Raw genomic sequence first — 18,790 nt, forward strand, 5'->3', positions numbered from 1 at the left:
GGGATTATGGAGCATGCGATATATCGCCTATAGGAGGCGATATAGTGACCATTTCAGAATTTTCGTGGAATCCGAAACTAGAAATAGCCCTCAACAACTTTGACTTGTTCCTGAACTTTTTTGACCGAGTTCTGGGCATCTGTTGAGCAAAAAATATATTTTTAATCATTTATTTATTCATTTTAAAAGGAGTTAGTTTCACTCCTTGAACTCTATAAATAAGACCCTTCACTCAGCCATTTTTCATCATCTTTCAAGCATAGTTTAGAGCCTCCAAGCTGCTAAGTTCATTCTAGAGAGAAACAATAGGGTTTTGGGGTTAAAATCTTTTCAATCTAAGCTTTTATAAACACTCAGGAAGTAAGATAGAGTGAGTTTTTGGTATTGAAGTGTAGATCAAAGTTCTAATATATCCAAGGTATTCTTTATCCTCAGGTTTAGTTCATTATAGTTCTTTTTATTCTTTTTATTTTCTTCAAATCCTAACTCGTTATAATGACTTTTGGTTAGGTGTTCAATTTCTTTGAAACTTAAGGTTATCTTCTATTCATCTTCTTCTCTCTGGAGGACTTATGGTTTCTTTATGTTTGGTTTTAGGAGTTTCCAATCCCGCTCTTGTCTCCAATATTCTGGTTTTTGGTAAGGAAAATTAGGTAGTTTAGTTTATGATCTAGTTTATGTTTCGTATGACCTAACATTTTAGGTACAATAAAGGGGTAAGTGTGTCTGGACCTAAGGTGTCCAATGATGTATGACAGACTTATGTTTGGTAGGCTCGGTTGCCAAAATTTTATGACGGACCTAAGTTGAAGTACGGGGCTTAATTGCCACCCTTGTATAAGCACTTATTTTTTTTATTATTATATCTGACTTGTTATTATGATCTATGACCTATAGCTATGATTATGACTTATGACTATGAACTAAGACTTAGATTATGATTTATATTATGACTTAGGCTATGATATGACCTAGGGTTTTATGATGTTGTATGATTAGTATAAATAAGTTTTGTTATGACTCTTGTGAAATTTATGGTATGTTGATTAAATGATTATATGACTAACTATTGTTTGTATTTTCCTTACTGGGCTTAGAAGCTCACCCCTTATGATATTATTATTACAGGCAATTAAAGATAGAAAGGTCGGTGGCGAGTGGGACCTAGGAGCTTTGTGATGTACTCGTGGGGACCATATAATCGAGGAAGATCAGGCGAATCTATTTATTTTTATTAAAGAATATTTTCTTTTAAAGTTTTATTTAAATGTTGCTCCTTTTAATATGTTAAAGACAATTATTTTATTTTTGTAAAACCATGGATCCATATATATATATATTTAAGTTTTCATTTAATAAAAGAGCAATGTTTATGATTATGATCCAACGCCGTGTTCTCGATAATTTATGAGAAATTAGGGCGTTACATGAAGCCTATAAATAGAGACTTACCCTTCACCATTTTTCTCACACTCAAAAGCTCTAAAAAACCTCTCATAATTTTGAAATCCATAGTCCAAAAAGCTCTCTCCATTTTGCATATAAACACTCTACATAGCCATAGCCGAAATACTAGTCCTTATAGTGCTTGGGATCTTGTTCTTCTATTTTCTTTATTTTGCCTTAAACACTATTGCATTTCTAAACCCTATTATAGCTTAAATATTGAACCCCATCAAACCAATATATAGACAAAATCTACCCAAGTTTCCAAACTCTTGGTGTTGTTGTTGAAGATAGACATTAGAGAGAAGACTTGGGATTTCATCATTCTGGTTCTCGGTTGAAGGTATGACTTTATGAGGTTTAGAGAATTCTTGAAAGTATAGTTTTATTATAAGGCTCTAATATAAAGATCTTATGTTGTATTTAAGGTTGATTGGACGTTTTCTATAGCAAGCAATCTCTTCTCTTTCTTTTTCTCTCCACACTTAAGGTAAGGAAAATTAGGTAGTTTAGTTTATGACCTAGTTTATGTTTTGTATGACCTAACATTTCAGGTACAATAAATGGATAAGTTTGGCTAGACCTAAGGTGTCCAATGATGTAGAGTGTGAGAAAAATGGTGAAGGGTAAGTCTCTATTTATAGGCTTCAAACCCCAACTCCCTTCTTTGATTTTCTCCACACTATTCAACTTAAATTTTAAAAATCAAACATTCCCTCCACTATATGGTTTTGTTCAGCCTAGTCCTACTCCCTTCTTGTTGCTACATCATCTCCAAGTATGCCACATAGTCTCCATTTGGTTCAAACTTTAGTCAAAGTCCAAACTACTATCTTATATATCGTAACTCTGAACCCTTCTATGGTAAAATTAATATAATTGGATTTGTAAGAGTCTGATTTAAACCATTTTTATACCGTTGGAAAGCTAATTCAATTATCTACAACTTTGTACAAATACTATTTTTTCCAAAATCATAATATAACTGGGTCAAAACTAGGTCTGAAGTTACAGCACCCTAAAGTTATGAAAACTTCATTTACTTATCTAACTCTTAGTTTAACCATCACACTAATATCTCTAGTTAGTTATTTGACTACTTAAATTAAATCTTTTAAATCCTCATCTATCTAACTCTTCTTGACATATAGTCACTTAATTCAAATAGATTTAATCTTGCCTATCTTTAAAATTTAAAAAGAGTCAAATCCTTCCCATTTTTGTGTCAAACCTAAGACTAAGCTATTTTGGTTTTTATTTTAATTCTAATACTTGGACTTAGTTTAATGCCACATGTTCACTTCTTAATCCATCAAATAACATGTGCATTTAATACTTAATAAAACTATACAGTAATTTAAGTGGAAATTAGACCCGGTACCCATTTTAAATGATCTACTTTAATTTTTACCCACTATTTTTAACTCTTATTTTAGTACCCAATTTTTCAATTAATGTACCTATTATACCCCTTCAATTACATGTTTTTTTTTTCTCTTTAAACACGCTACAATTAGAATGCATTCCAATTTAACTATAATATGACACATATAATACACATTACAACAACACTTAGAACCATGTGCTCAAATAAGGGTAATTTGGGAAGTCTCATGATAATAATGGGTAAAGTTCAACTAAAATATATTTAGTGTCTAATTTTAGTTAACTACTCCTAAAAGTGGGTAGTTCTCAAATTTTCCCGTAATTTAATCATATGCAAAAATAATTATAATTACCCAAACTATAATTATTTCTAAGTCATAAAATCATAACTTAAATAATTTAAACTTAAAGAAATCTTTATTCCACAACTCAAGTCATAATTAAATCTACCCTAAGATCATATTTAAGGAGTTTATAAGAAATTAATAACCTTGGTTATTACAATCTTCCCCCCTTAAAGAAATTTCGTCCTCGAAATTTTACTTACCAACTAACTCGGGATACCGCTCCCTTATATCTTCTTCCAATTCCCATGTTGTGTAGAGTCCAAGAACTTTACTTAGCTAATTGTTTAGTAGTATTATAGTATGTTTAGTGTTATCATTGTTACTTTGGATTTTTGGTTCAGACCGGGAGTTATTTGGACACTCATAGTAGTACTTATAGATTTTCTAAGTTTAACCTATAGTTTAAGAATATTAAGTATAACCTAAGGTTTGATTAATGTGTCTGATATTAAGGAATATATTATTATATTATAAGGTTTAGACATCAACCAATAGGATTTTAAGCACATGTTTTGAATGGTAATTAAGGATTTAGTATTTTTGAGGATTAAATTAAATAAGGGTAAAAGTTTGAATGTATAGGGTCAGTCAGCAGCTTTGAGCACGTTGAGGGCTTAGTCAAGGCTGTTTACTCCATTCAAACTCAGCTAAAAATGTGTAAATTCGTGTTTAAATATTCAGCGTATGCCGATATATCGCAGCTATAGGGGGCGATATGTCGCAGCACGTAGATACGGAAAACACGAATCGATGCACGGTCGCCTCGGGAACAAAGGTCCAGGCGATATATCGCCTATAGGGGGCGATATATCGCCTCCACCAGCATGAATTCAAATACATTTGAATTCTTTTCCCTTCAGCCATTCAAACTCCTTCAACAGTCCAGCATCTTCTGAACGAGTCTTCAGCCTCTGCTAAACGATTATTCAAATGATTTTCACCTAAAAAGCCATTATTTTTATTCAAGTAAAATCAAGATATTTTCATTCCCAAACTCTATAAATAGGACCTAGTACCCAGCCATTATTCACCATTTGCTCTAAGTTCAGAGGCTGCTAGTGTTAAGTGAGTGAGAGAGTGTAAACACTTGGTTTGGGGAAAAACTATAAGCTTAAACATTATAAGCTTATCAAACACTTGGGAAGTAAGTGAGTGCTATAGTATTTCGGTGGATGTTAGATTGATCTTGCAATCTTTGAGGTAAACCCAAAACTCTAGTCCTTTCTGTATTCTATGTTATTTCTTTTCTCAAAACCTTCTACTCAGTCCCCTAACCTTATTCTTATTTTTGGTTAGGGAATCCAAGTTCTTAAGCACTTAAGTGGTGGTAAGCATATTTTCGTTTAATGGTTTAGTCTTCCTATTCTCTTTCATTTCATCTCCTTTCTTTAGACTCACCCTTGTTCATTGTGGTTTTAGGAGTGTTCCAAAAGTCCTAACTCAGTCCATTTTATCCCGGTAACTTTGGTAAGGAAAATAGGCTAGAATTAATATGTTATGTGCTTATGTTATCTATATGTTTATGTTATTAAAAGTGTTATGATATGTATATGTGTATGTAGGCTTGGGCATATGACCCATATGACTAACAAGACCCCAAATGGGTTATGGGCATATGACCTACTTAGCTAGTAGGACCCCATTAACCCCATGGGCATATGCTTGTTTAGTCTATGGGACCCCAAGTAATAATGGCCATTATAATAAGTGTATGTTATATGTATTATGTTAAGTCTTTATGTTTTCTTATGAAATTGTGTATATGACTATGTGTTAGGTTTTTCCTTGCTGGGCATTAGGCTCACTCCTTTCTGTTTATGTGCAGGAAAATAAGTTTAGAGGCGGAAAGATTCGTGACGCTTGGAGAATGTGTATCGATGATGAATGGAGTCAAGGGGCCGAGCGTTATTCGATTCGAGGATATAGTCTCCTTTTATGTTTTTATGGTTTTTATGTGTATTTTCCGCATTATTATGAAATGTCTTTTATTTTAAATCTTGTTTTGTTTTAAAGACAATGGGATCCCAAAATCCTTCTTAGTATTCTGTTTCTTTGTAAATAACTCTTATTTTCAAGTTACTCAATAAATTATGGTATTTTCGTAAAAATGTAAGTTTTATGTATAGTTTCGATAATGGTCCAATTAGTCTAGATTAGTGGGTCATTACAGTTGGTATCAGAGCCACGGTTATTTTGCATGAAGTTCTCCTCGATACACACGCTCAAAGCTCCGAATCGGACCGCCAAGTAAGTGTTTAAGTTACTAGTTATGTTACTTATGTGTATAGCTAACACCTTTAGTGTTTATGTTTTCAGTTAAGAATGAACGGAGCTTTAAGCAATGAGGATATCCGAGCCATTAAGGCTTTAAAAAGAATAAGGGAGCCAAGGAACACCGTAGGAGCACTAGAAAAGATCACTCGAAGATTGATCTTGTTCCACAAAGAGATAGGTCACCTTCAAGAGTCTAAGAAAATCATGATGAGAGCTGCAGAACAATATGTCCTAGTAATTAGGCTTTTAAAAGATTTTCCTTCAGCAATTTTAACTTTAGAAGAAATATGGGAGAATATAAATAATGATGATGACTTACAAGCAGCCCTAAGATATTATTCTCTCATACTTAAGTTCACCTATGACTTAGAGTTTCAATTCACTAATGAGCAACAACATAGGATCTTCTTGAATCTTCCCCGAGGAAATTTTGAGGCTCAAGACAACGATGATTATAAGGAGATAGATGATGATATGCTAGATGAAGGATCGGATGTAGAAGATCCCAATTTTTAGAAATAGCTAGTTTTTCATTGTTTGTTTTGTTTATTTCTTTACTTTATGATTGTAATAAGTGAAATTTTTTTTTCCAAATTAATTTCATGTTATTTTATCATCATGTATGAGTTTGATTTTATTTTCGCAATCATAATAAGTAATAAATAAAATGAAAAATGACTAAGTTCAGTGAGGGTGGATACAAATCAATGAACCAAGTTTCCTTATTGAGAGTTAGGGGGCCTTAGTAGTGGGAACGATTTTACTGATCCCAGCCCTCCCTCAATATGGTTAACTTTGGAACAAAGATAAGTTTCGAGCCTGAGAATTAAGTCATATAGGATGATTAGAAACACACTTAGAAAATAAATATGACTTGTTTTTCTAAGTATAGAAACCCACTCTAATAATAAATAAAGACCTATATAATTTTTCATAAAAAGTCATAATAAATAGGTCCGAGATATGTTTGTTTTAGAATAAGTTTTTGCCTTAGAGCCTATTAGGAAAAAGTTCTAACATGTTTCTTTTAACTATTAGAACTCTGCTACGATGTCTCTCCGAAGATCTGCTCGCACCAACGGGAACGCTTCCAACGATGTTCCAGCGACCAATGCGGTCCCTACCGTTCGCCGAAGGAGAGTACGTGTTACTGCTCGCCGCAACGCACCGGCACAGCCAGCTGACAACACTGCAGAGATTGCCAGACTACGACAGCAAGTCGAGGAACTTCTGCAGCAACAACGCCAACGGGCTCAATCTCAGCCTCAGCCTCCGCCACAGCCGCAGCCGCAGCCACAGCCAATGGCCCCAGCACCCCAACAAGTTGGTCCGTATGGGGGATGGCCTATGACGAACTACGCTCCTTATCCTGTTCAGCACATGGAGCCAGTGTACGAGAGGTTCCGCAAGCAGCACGCTCCGAACTTCGAAGGGACTACGGACCCCTTTGAAGCAGAAGAATGGCTAAGGAATGTGGAGCCGATCCTAGCCCACATGAACCTCAATAATGCTGACCGCATATCCTGCGTCTCATCTTTACTCAAGAAAGATGCCAGGATATGGTGGGATTTGGTCCAGCAATCCCACGATGCTGCCACTATGACGTGGACCCGATTTGTGGAGCTCTTCCACAAGAAGTACTACAATTCAGCAGTGCTTGCTACGAGAGTTGAGGAGTTCACCAATCTGAAGCAAGGGAACTTAACAGTGGCGGAATATGCTCGTCAGTTCGATCGCTTAGCGAAGTTCGCAGCAGAGTTGGTTCCAACCGACTATCTAAGGGTGAACAAGTTTGTTAGAGGACTTCGCCCGAAGATTGAGATGGGGGTGAAGCTAGCAAACCCGGGAAACACTTCATATGCCGACGTTCTTGAGACGGCAATTGAAGTAGAAAGGTTGCAAGCCAACGTGAGCAAAGAAGAAGCCAGCAAGCCGGAACCTAGGCAGCAGAGCCAACCTCAGGCCAGTCGGAACAACAATCAGTCCAGCAACAGTCAGTCCAACAACAACGGTAACGGACAGAAGAGAAGGCATCCTGACAACAAGCAAGCCGACAACAATAAAAGGGCACGACCAAGTAATGGGGGAAATAGGTCGGGCTACGTGGAATACCCGCCATGTGCCAAATGTCAGAAGAAGCATCCTGGAGAATGCCGTGCCAACACCAAGGAGTGTTTCAACTGTGGTCAAGAAGGGCATCGTAAAAGAGACTGTCCTCAGCAAAAGCCGGAAGGAAAGAAGGACGAAAAGATGGTTCCTGCTCGGGTTTTTGCTTTAACCCAAGGAGAGGCGGATGCTAGCAACAAGGTGGTCACAGGTCAGGTTTCCATCCTCAATAAATTATGTCATGTATTATTTGATTCAGGAGCCACCCATTCGTATATTTCGTTAGGAATGATAGATAAACTAGACAAACCTAGTGAAAGATTTAGAACTAGGTTTGCAACCGAGTTGCCTTCGGGCAAAGTAGTTCTATCATCACGAATTATACGAGGCGTACCAATCAAGATTGAGGACAAGGAACTAGAAGGAGACCTGATAGAGCTGGTGATCAAGGACTTCGACGTCATACTAGGCATGGATTGGCTAGCACGGCATGGCGCAACGATCGACTGCAGACGCAAGAAGGTGATGTTCGAGACTCCTGACGGCCAGAAACTGTGCTTCATGGGACAAGCTTCAGGACTACGCACACCGTTAGTATCATCTCTCAAAGCTCAGAGAATGATGGAGAAAGGATGTCAAGCATTCTTAGCCAACATCACGAATGTGGAGAAGGAGACATCACTCAAAGTTGGAGATGTTCGAGTCATACAAGAATTTCCAGAAGTATTTCCCGATGACTTGCCAGGATTGCCGCCAACTAGAGAAATAGACTTCACGATAGAATTAGTACCCGGCACCGAGCCTATCTCTAAGGCACCATACCGGATGGCACCTACGGAACTCAAGGAGTTAAAGACGCAGCTACAAGAACTCCTAGACTTGGGTTTCATTAGGCCAAGCCATTCACCGTGGGGAGCTCCGGTACTATTCGTGAAGAAGAAGGACGGAAGTATGCGCATGTGCATAGACTACCGTGAGCTGAATAAAGTAACAATTAGGAACAAATACCCGCTACCTCGGATTGATGATTTGTTTGATCAACTCCGAGGCGCGACTGTATTTTCTAAGATCGATCTACGGTCCGGGTATCATCAGCTCAAGGTAAAGGGAGAAGATATCCCCAAGACAGCCTTTAGGACTCGTTATGGACATTACGAGTTCTTGGTTATGTCTTTTGGTCTTACTAACGCGCCAGCCGCGTTTATGGACTTAATGAATAGGGTCTTCAAGGACTACTTGGATAAATTCGTCGTTGTGTTCATCGACGACATTTTAATTTACTCCAAGGATGAAGTGGTGCACGAGGAACACTTGAGGATGATTTTGACGCGATTGAAGGAGCACCAACTCTACGCGAAGTTCAAGAAATGCGAGTTTTGGCTCTCGCAAGTGGCGTTCCTCGGGCACATCATATCGAAAGACGGAGTTGCAGTAGATCCATCGAAGGTAGAGGCCGTGAAGGATTGGCCTAGACCAAAGAACGCGTCGGAAGTAAGAAGCTTCTTAGGGCTAGCAGGTTACTATAGAAAGTTTGTAGAGGGCTTTTCTAAAATAGCCACTCCACTCACCAACCTGACCCGGAAGCAACAAAAGTTTAACTGGAGTGATAAGTGTGAGGAAAGCTTCCAGTTGCTTAAGGATAAGCTTTGCTCAACACCAGTACTTAGTGTCCCAACACCCAACGACAAGTTCGTTGTCTACTGTGATGCATCAAAGTTAGGATTGGGATGCGTACTGATGCAAAATGACAAGGTGATAGCCTACGCGTCACGTCAGTTAAAGGAGTATGAACAACGCTATCCAACTCACGATATGGAGTTGGCAGCGGTGGTCTTTGCGTTAAAAATCTGGCGCCATTATCTTTACGGAGAACGGTGCGAGATTTATACGGACCACAAAAGTTTAAAATACTTCTTTACTCAGAAGGAGCTTAACATGAGGCAGCGCCGGTGGTTGGAATTAGTAAAGGATTACGACTGCGAAATCCTATACCACCCGGGGAAGGCAAACGTAGTTGCCGATGCACTTAGCCGAAAAAGTTATGGGAACTTAGCAGCCTTATCCGGAATAGAAAAGCCACTACAGCAGGAGCTTATCAGTGCCGGAATAGAAGTGGTTGTAGGCAAGCTGGCTAACTTGTCTATCCAATCGAATCTGCTAGAAGACATACGGAATGGTCAGAGACATGATGATTCACTAGCAACGCACATGAATGCAGTCCGAGAAGGCAAGACTACAGATTTCTCAATATCCAGTCAAGGTTTATTGAGATATAAGGATCGAGTATGCGTGCCAGACGATCAGAGTATTAAGAAGACGATCCTAGAAGAAGCGCACAGTACTCCGTACTCAGTTCATCCAGGGTCTACCAAGATGACTCATGACATCAAGGCAGTCTATTGGTGGCCAGGGATGAAGAAGGACATAGCAGAGTATGTATCTAAGTGTCTGGTATGCCAGCAAGTGAAGGCGGAGCATCAGCGACCTGCAGGATTATTGCAACCGCTTAGCATACCGGAGTGGAAGTGGGACGATATAGCCATGGACTTCGTGACGGGTCTGCCAGAGACAAATAAGCAGCATGATTCTGCTTGGATAGTCATAGATAGACTAACCAAGTCGGCTCATTTTCTGCCTGTTAAGACTTCTTATACGGCAGACCAATATGCAGACATCTACATCCAAGAGATTGTACGATTGCATGGAATCCCCAAGACGATAGTATCAGATAGAGGATCAGTGTTTACGTCAAGATTTTGGAGAAGCTTACAGCAAGCCATGGGTACTAAGTTAAGTCTTAGTACAGCTTTCCATCCTCAGACAGATGGGCAGTCAGAGCGTACGATTCAGATTTTAGAGGATATGCTACGCGCATGTGTACTTGACTTCGGAGGATCGTGGAACAAGTACTTACCGCTGATCGAGTTCTCGTACAACAATAGCTACCAGTCGACGATCGAGATGGCACCTTATGAGTTGCTATATGGAAGAAGGTGCCGATCACCGTTGCACTGGGACGAGGTAGGAGAAAGGCAGCTTCTAGGGCCCGAAGCTGTTAGGCAAGCTCAAGAAGCAGTAACGCTTATTAGACAGCGTATGCTTGCTGCTCAAAGCCGACAGAAAAGCTATGCAGATACCAAGAGACGCGATGTGGAGTTCCAAGTTGGAGATCAAGTCTTCCTGAAGATATCTCCTATGAAGGGTGTCAAGCGGTTCGGGAAGAAAGGCAAGCTCAGTCCCCGATTCTTAGGTCCTTTTGAGATATTGGACAAAGTGGGACCAGTTGCGTATAGACTAGCCCTACCGCCAGCACTAGCCGATAGTCACAACGTCTTCCACATCTCGATGTTACGCAAGTATGTGTCAGACCCATCTCACGTCCTCAAGTACGACACCATAGCACTCCAGAAGGACTTAAGTTACGAGGAACGACCGATTAGCATCCTAGATAGGGGGATGAAGCAGTTACGGTCCAAGAGCTTTCCTATAGTTAAAGTCCTGTGGAGCAATAGTTCTGAACGCGAGGCAACGTGGGAGTTGGAAGAGGACATGCAGAGCCGGTATCCGGAGTTATTTGGTAAGTAAATTTCGAGGACGAAATTCTTTTTAGTAGGGGAGAATTGTAGAGTCCAAGAACTTTACTTAGCTAATTGTTTAGTAGTATTATAGTATGTTTAGTGTTATCATTGTTACTTTGGATTTTTGGTTCAGACCGGGAGTTATTTGGACACTCATAGTAGTACTTATAGATTTTCTAAGTTTAACCTATAGTTTAAGAATATTAAGTATAACCTAAGGTTTGATTAATGTGTCTGATATTAAGGAATATATTATTATATTATAAGGTTTAGACATCAACCAATAGGATTTTAAGCACATGTTTTGAATGGTAATTAAGGATTTAGTATTTTTGAGGATTAAATTAAATAAGGGTAAAAGTTTGAATGTATAGGGTCAGTCAGCAGCTTTGAGCACGTTGAGGGCTTAGTCAAGGCTGTTTACTCCATTCAAACTCAGCTAAAAATGTGTAAATTCGTGTTTAAATATTCAGCGTATGCCGATATATCGCAGCTATAGGGGGCGATATGTCGCAGCACGTAGATACGGAAAACACGAATCGATGCACGGTCGCCTCGGGAACAAAGGTCCAGGCGATATATCGCCTATAGGGGGCGATATATCGCCTCCACCAGCATGAATTCAAATACATTTGAATTCTTTTCCCTTCAGCCATTCAAACTCCTTCAACAGTCCAGCATCTTCTGAACGAGTCTTCAGCCTCTGCTAAACGATTATTCAAATGATTTTCACCTAAAAAGCCATTATTTTTATTCAAGTAAAATCAAGATATTTTCATTCCCAAACTCTATAAATAGGACCTAGTACCCAGCCATTATTCACCATTTGCTCTAAGTTCAGAGGCTGCTAGTGTTAAGTGAGTGAGAGAGTGTAAACACTTGGTTTGGGGAAAAACTATAAGCTTAAACATTATAAGCTTATCAAACACTTGGGAAGTAAGTGAGTGCTATAGTATTTCGGTGGATGTTAGATTGATCTTGCAATCTTTGAGGTAAACCCAAAACTCTAGTCCTTTCTGTATTCTATGTTATTTCTTTTCTCAAAACCTTCTACTCAGTCCCCTAACCTTATTCTTATTTTTGGTTAGGGAATCCAAGTTCTTAAGCACTTAAGTGGTGGTAAGCATATTTTCGTTTAATGGTTTAGTCTTCCTATTCTCTTTCATTTCATCTCCTTTCTTTAGACTCACCCTTGTTCATTGTGGTTTTAGGAGTGTTCCAAAAGTCCTAACTCAGTCCATTTTATCCCGGTAACTTTGGTAAGGAAAATAGGCTAGAATTAATATGTTATGTGCTTATGTTATCTATATGTTTATGTTATTAAAAGTGTTATGATATGTATATGTGTATGTAGGCTTGGGCATATGACCCATATGACTAACAAGACCCCAAATGGGTTATGGGCATATGACCTACTTAGCTAGTAGGACCCCATTAACCCCATGGGCATATGCTTGTTTAGTCTATGGGACCCCAAGTAATAATGGCCATTATAATAAGTGTATGTTATATGTATTATGTTAAGTCTTTATGTTTTCTTATGAAATTGTGTATATGACTATGTGTTAGGTTTTTCCTTGCTGGGCATTAGGCTCACTCCTTTCTGTTTATGTGCAGGAAAATAAGTTTAGAGGCGGAAAGATTCGTGACGCTTGGAGAATGTGTATCGATGATGAATGGAGTCAAGGGGCCGAGCGTTATTCGATTCGAGGATATAGTCTCCTTTTATGTTTTTATGGTTTTTATGTGTATTTTCCGCATTATTATGAAATGTCTTTTATTTTAAATCTTGTTTTGTTTTAAAGACAATGGGATCCCAAAATCCTTCTTAGTATTCTGTTTCTTTGTAAATAACTCTTATTTTCAAGTTACTCAATAAATTATGGTATTTTCGTAAAAATGTAAGTTTTATGTATAGTTTCGATAATGGTCCAATTAGTCTAGATTAGTGGGTCATTACATGTTGCCTTTCTTTCATTGCTATTACTCCACAATATTTAACTATAGGGTTACTTTTGGACCTTAACTCCTTAATCCCCCGCTCTAGAACGCGTACTTGTCGTTCTTCATAACTGAAATCTTGTTTTAACTCCAGAGCCTTGTAATCGAGCACATGGGATGGATCTGATATGTATTTTCTCAACATCGATACATGAAAAATGTTATGCGTTTAAGCTAATGATGGCGGTAAGGCCAACTGATATGCTATATGCCCTAATTTGTCCAATATCTCAAAAGGACCTATAAACCTCCGGCTTAACTTTCCTTTTTTTCTGAAATGCATAATCTCATTCATTGGAGAAACCTTGAGAAAGACTTGATCACCTACTAAAAACTCAATAGTTTGCCTCTTAGCGTCGGCATAGCTCTTCTGGCGACTTTGAGCTGCAACTATTCGTTGTCTTATCTTTTCTACTGCTTCAGTTGCTTCTCTTACAGCCTCAGGTCCTAAATATTGTCTCTCACCAACCTCATCCCAATGAAGTGGTGATCGACATTTCCTTCCATATAGCATCTCATAAGGTGTCATGCCTATGGTTGCTTGATAACTGTTGTTGTAAGAGAATTCTATTAATGGAACATACTTGCTCCATGATCCTGAGAAATCTAAAGCACACGTCCTCAGCATATCTTATACTATTTGTATGGTACCTTATGACTAACCATCGGTTTGAGGGTGAAATGTTGTACTTAGTTTTAACTTAGTGCCCATTGCACGTTGTAGACCTTCCCAGAACTTTGATGCGAAAACCGATCCTCTATCGGAGACTATCTTCTTTGGAACTCCATGTAGTCTCACTATCTTCGCCACGTAAAGCTCAGCGTACTGCTCTGCGTTATAAACTTTTCTTACTTGCAAGAAGTGAGCGGATTTTGTAAGTCTATCTACTATCACCCAAACAGAGTCATGCTGCTTGGTGGTCCTTGGTAATCCCATCACGAAGTCTATTGCTATATCTTCCCATTTCAATTCAGGAATCTCCAATGGTTGCAAAGTTCCGGCGGGTCTCTTATGTTCAGCCTTAACTTGTTAACATCTAAGTCATTTTGCTACAAATTCTGCTATGTCTTTCTTCATCCACGGCCTCTAGTACATTATTTTGACATCGTTGTACATCTTGGTCAATCCCGGGTGAAGTGAATATGGAGTAGTGTGCGTTTCCTTCATAATACTTTCTCTTAATTCACCACTTTCGGGCACACATACTCAGTTCTTATATCGTAGCATGCCTTCTTTTGTTAATGAGAAATCAGCATTCTCTGAGCTTTGTAGTGTTGCCTTCATCTTAAGAAGAAACTCGTCCTCTTGTTGTTTCTAATTTATTTCCTCCATTAGTGTTGACTTGATCGTGAGGTCAGCTAGTTGTCTAGTTATTAACTCAATTCCAGACCTCTTATTATCATCTTGTAAGTGTTGAGCTATTCCCTTAAGTGTTGATATGCTTACGTAACTCCGCCTACTAAGTGCGTCTGCCACGACATTAGCCTTTTCAGAATGATACAAGATCTCAAAATCATAGACCTTTACTAATTCCAGCCATCTCCATTGCCTCATATTGAGCTCCTTATGTGTAAAGAAGTACTTTAGACTTTTGTGGTCCGTATAGATTTCACACTTTTCTCCGTACGGATAGTGCCTCAAATTCTTCAGAGCGAAAACCACTGTTGATAATTCTAAGTCGTGGGTCGGGTACCGCTATTCGCACTCCTTTAGTTGTCTTGAGGCATATGCGACCACTTTTTTGTCTTGCATCAAAATGCATCCAAGTCCCTACTTTGACGCGTCGCAATACACTACAAACTTGTCCTTATCTTTTGGGACGCATAAAACTGGGGCTGATATGAGATTGTCCTTTAATGTTTGGAAGCTTTCTTCGCACTTCTCCGTCCATATAGATTTTTGTTGCTTCCGTGTCAAATTTGTTAAGGGTGTAGCTATTTTGGAGAATCCTTCAACAAATAGTATATAGTATCTTAACAACCCTAGAAAACTACTAACCTCCATGGCACTATTGGGTTTGGGCCAGTCTTTCACTACTTTGATCTTGGCTGGGTCTACTTCTACGCCATTTTTAGACACAATTTGTCCTAGAAATGCCACATTTTCTAGCCACATTTTCTAGCCATAATTATTAAACTTAGTGTACAATTGATGACTTTTGAGTCATTCCAACGTCATTCGTAAGTGCTCTTCATGCTCGACTTTCGTATTTGAGTAGATCAATATGTCAACTATGAACACTACAATGAACTTATCCAGGTAGTCCTTAAACACTCGGTTCATAAGATCCATGAATGCGGCTGGTGCGTTCGTTAATCCAAAAGACATTACCAAAAACTCGTAGTGTCCATATCTTTTCCCAGATGTTGTCTTTGGGATATCTTCTTCTCGTACTCATAGTTGATGATACTCTGACCGCAAATCTATCTTTGAGAACACTGTAGATCCTTGTAATGATAAAAAAAAAATTGTCTATTTGAGGCAAATGATACTTGTTCTTGATCGTCACTTTGTTTAGCTCTCGATAATCTATGCACATCCTTATGCTCCCGTCATTCTTCTTGACAAAAAGCACTGGTGCACCCCAAGGCGAAAAGCTTGGTCTAATGACACCCTTATCTAAAAGCTCTTGCAGTTGTATCTTTAATTACTTAAGCTCCGTCAGCGCTATCCTATATGGAGTTTTTGATATTGGTGTCCTTTCTGGTGCAACTGGACTCGATCTCCCTACTCGGAGGTAATCCCGGTAGATCTTCTGGAAATACCTCAGAAAATCCGCATACTATGTGCACATTCTTTGGTTTGAGTTGCATCTATCGTGACTTGTCTACTATGTTGGCTAGAAATGCCTGGAAACCGCTACTGATTAAACGGTGAGCTTTGAGAGCTGAGACTATCATATGCGAGTTCTAGAAATTACTCATCTGTAAGTGAACTTCTCGCCATCTTCTGTTTGAAAATTGATCTTCTTACCCCTCATAGTCAATTGTTGCCCCATATTTTGCTAATCAATCCAGTCCTAATATCATAGTCCTTCAGGTCTAATTAGATCAAATCTACTGGTAATTCTCTTCCTTCGATTCTAACTACAACGCTACGCACCTCTCTACTAGATAGCATTCTTTCCCCTTAGAGTAATTCCGTGACAAACTTATCTCTAAAAAGTTTGCATGGATTATCTAAGCTATCAATCATATTCATAGAAACAAAGGAATGAGCCGCTCCTAAATCGAATAAAACATTGAATTTCTTGCCAGAGATTGTGATATGACCTGATACTACTGTATTGCTAGTTTCCGCCTCACCTTATGTAAGAGTGAAAACTCTGGCTGGTATTAGCTTTTCGTCCTTCTTTTGGCCTCTCAATTTTGGGCAGTCTTTCTTGAGATGGCCTTCTTCTCCACAATTGAAGCAACCTCTAGTCTCATATTGGCATTCTCCTGGATTTTTTTTCTCTACAGATTGGGCATTGAGGATATTCTACGTAAGGCTTCCTATTCCCATTGCCTTCCGATGTAGTTTTCCCTTTCTTGTCCACCTTTTGGTTATGACCACCATCATGTTTCCTTTTGTGGTCGTTTTGTTCGTGATTGCTTTTCTTGGCATCCTTCCTGGCCGTTCCTTCTTTCCAGATTTTATCCTCCGCCTGCTCGGCTTCCCGATCTATTTCCAACGTTTCAACGTATGTGGTTATTCACGGAACCAACTTTACGTCTCATGCTATCATTGGCTTTATCCCTTTTATGAATCTTTATATTAGTAACATCTCTGTGGGTACCATGTCCACTGCGGACTTGGCCAGTCAGTCAAATTTTCTAGCGTATTTCGTCACAGTCAAATTCCCTTGAGTTAACACAATGAATTCGTCCACCCTTGTGGCTAGAATCGCAGGGTTGTAGTATTTCTTATGGAATACTTGGATAAACTCTTCCCAAGTCATGACATTAACATCTCAGGTCTGCTTCAATATATCCCACCAGATGCGGGCGTCTTTCTTGAGTAAGCTTGAGGCGCATGAGATTCAGTCCTCGTTTCCTAAGCGCATATGTTCCAATATGGATTCTACCGAATGAAGTCATTCTTTAGCTTCTTTCTTGTTTGATTTCTTGTTCTTTCAGTCTTCTGGGTCTTCTTAGTTCCTGCTCAATTTTCTTTTTTGTTTCCCTCGAAAGAGAAAATTATAAAAACTAAGACAAACAAACAAAAGTTATAACCTAGCCTATTGTACTACTGTCTATTAGGTCCATCTATCTATTAAAACTATCATATTACAATTAAGTCCAACTCGGGTAAATGGGCCTTAATAATTGAATATTCCATGGAGGAGAGCTGGGTTCAGTATATCGTACCCACTACTAAGGCATATCATAAAACTTATTTATACTATCATATCGTACCCACTACTAAGGAAAATACAAACAAGAGTTAGTCATATAATCATATAATCAAGCATATCATAAATTTCACAAGCATCATAACAAAACTTATTTATACTAATCATACAACATCATAAAACCCTAGGTCATACCATAGCCTAAGTCATAATCATAAATCATAATCTAAGTCATAGTTCATAGTCATAAGTCATAGGTCATGAATCATAATCATAGGTCATAGGTCACAATAACAACATAAATATAATAAAAAGATAAGTGCTTATACAGGGGTGTCAATTAAGCCTCGAACAATAGTCTGTCATACACCGGACATCAACTTAGGTCCGTCATAAAATTTTGGCAACCGAGCCTACCGGACATAGGTCCGTCATACATCATTGGACACCTTAGGTCCAGCCACACTTATCCATTTATTGTACCTGAAATGTTAGGTCATACAAAACATAAACTAGGTCATAAACTAAACTACCTAATTTTCCTTACCTTGAGTGTGGAGAGAAAAAGAAAGAGAAGAGATTTCTTGCTATAGAAAACGTCCAATCAACCTTAAATACAACATAAGATATTTATATTAGAGCCTTATAATAAAACTATACTTTCAAGAATTTTCTAAACCTCAGAAAGTCATACCTTCAACATAGAACCAAAATAATGAAATCTCGAGTCTTCTCTCTAATGTCTATCTCCAATAACAACACCAAGAGTTTGGATACTTGGGTAGATTTTGGCTATATATTGGCTTGATGGGGTTCAATATTTAAGCTATAATAGGGTTTAGAAAGGCAATAGTGTTTAAGGAAAAATAAAGAAAATAGAAGAAAAAGATCCCGAGCACTATAAGGACTAGTGTTTCGGCTATGACCATGTAGAGTGTGAGAAAAATGGTGAAGGGTAAGTCTCTATTAGTAGGCTTCAAACCCCAACTCCATTCCTTGATTTTCTCCACACTATTCAACTTAAATTTTAAAAATCAAACCTTCCCTCCACTATATGGTTTTGTCTAGCCTAGTCTTACTCCCTTCTTGTTGCTACATCATCTCCAAGTATGCCACATATTCTCCATTTGGTTCAAACTTTAGTCAAAGTCCAAACTACTTTCTTATATCTCAGAACTTTGAACCCTTCTATTGTTAAATTAATGTAACTGGATCTGGAGGAGTCCGATTTAAACCATTTTTATACCATTGGAAAGCTAATTCAATTATCTAATACTTTTTACGAATACTATTTTGTCCAAAATCATAATATAACTGG

This window comes from Humulus lupulus, chromosome 3 (assembly GCF_963169125.1).
Source record: "Humulus lupulus chromosome 3, drHumLupu1.1, whole genome shotgun sequence".
NCBI lineage: Eukaryota > Viridiplantae > Streptophyta > Magnoliopsida > Rosales > Cannabaceae > Humulus > Humulus lupulus.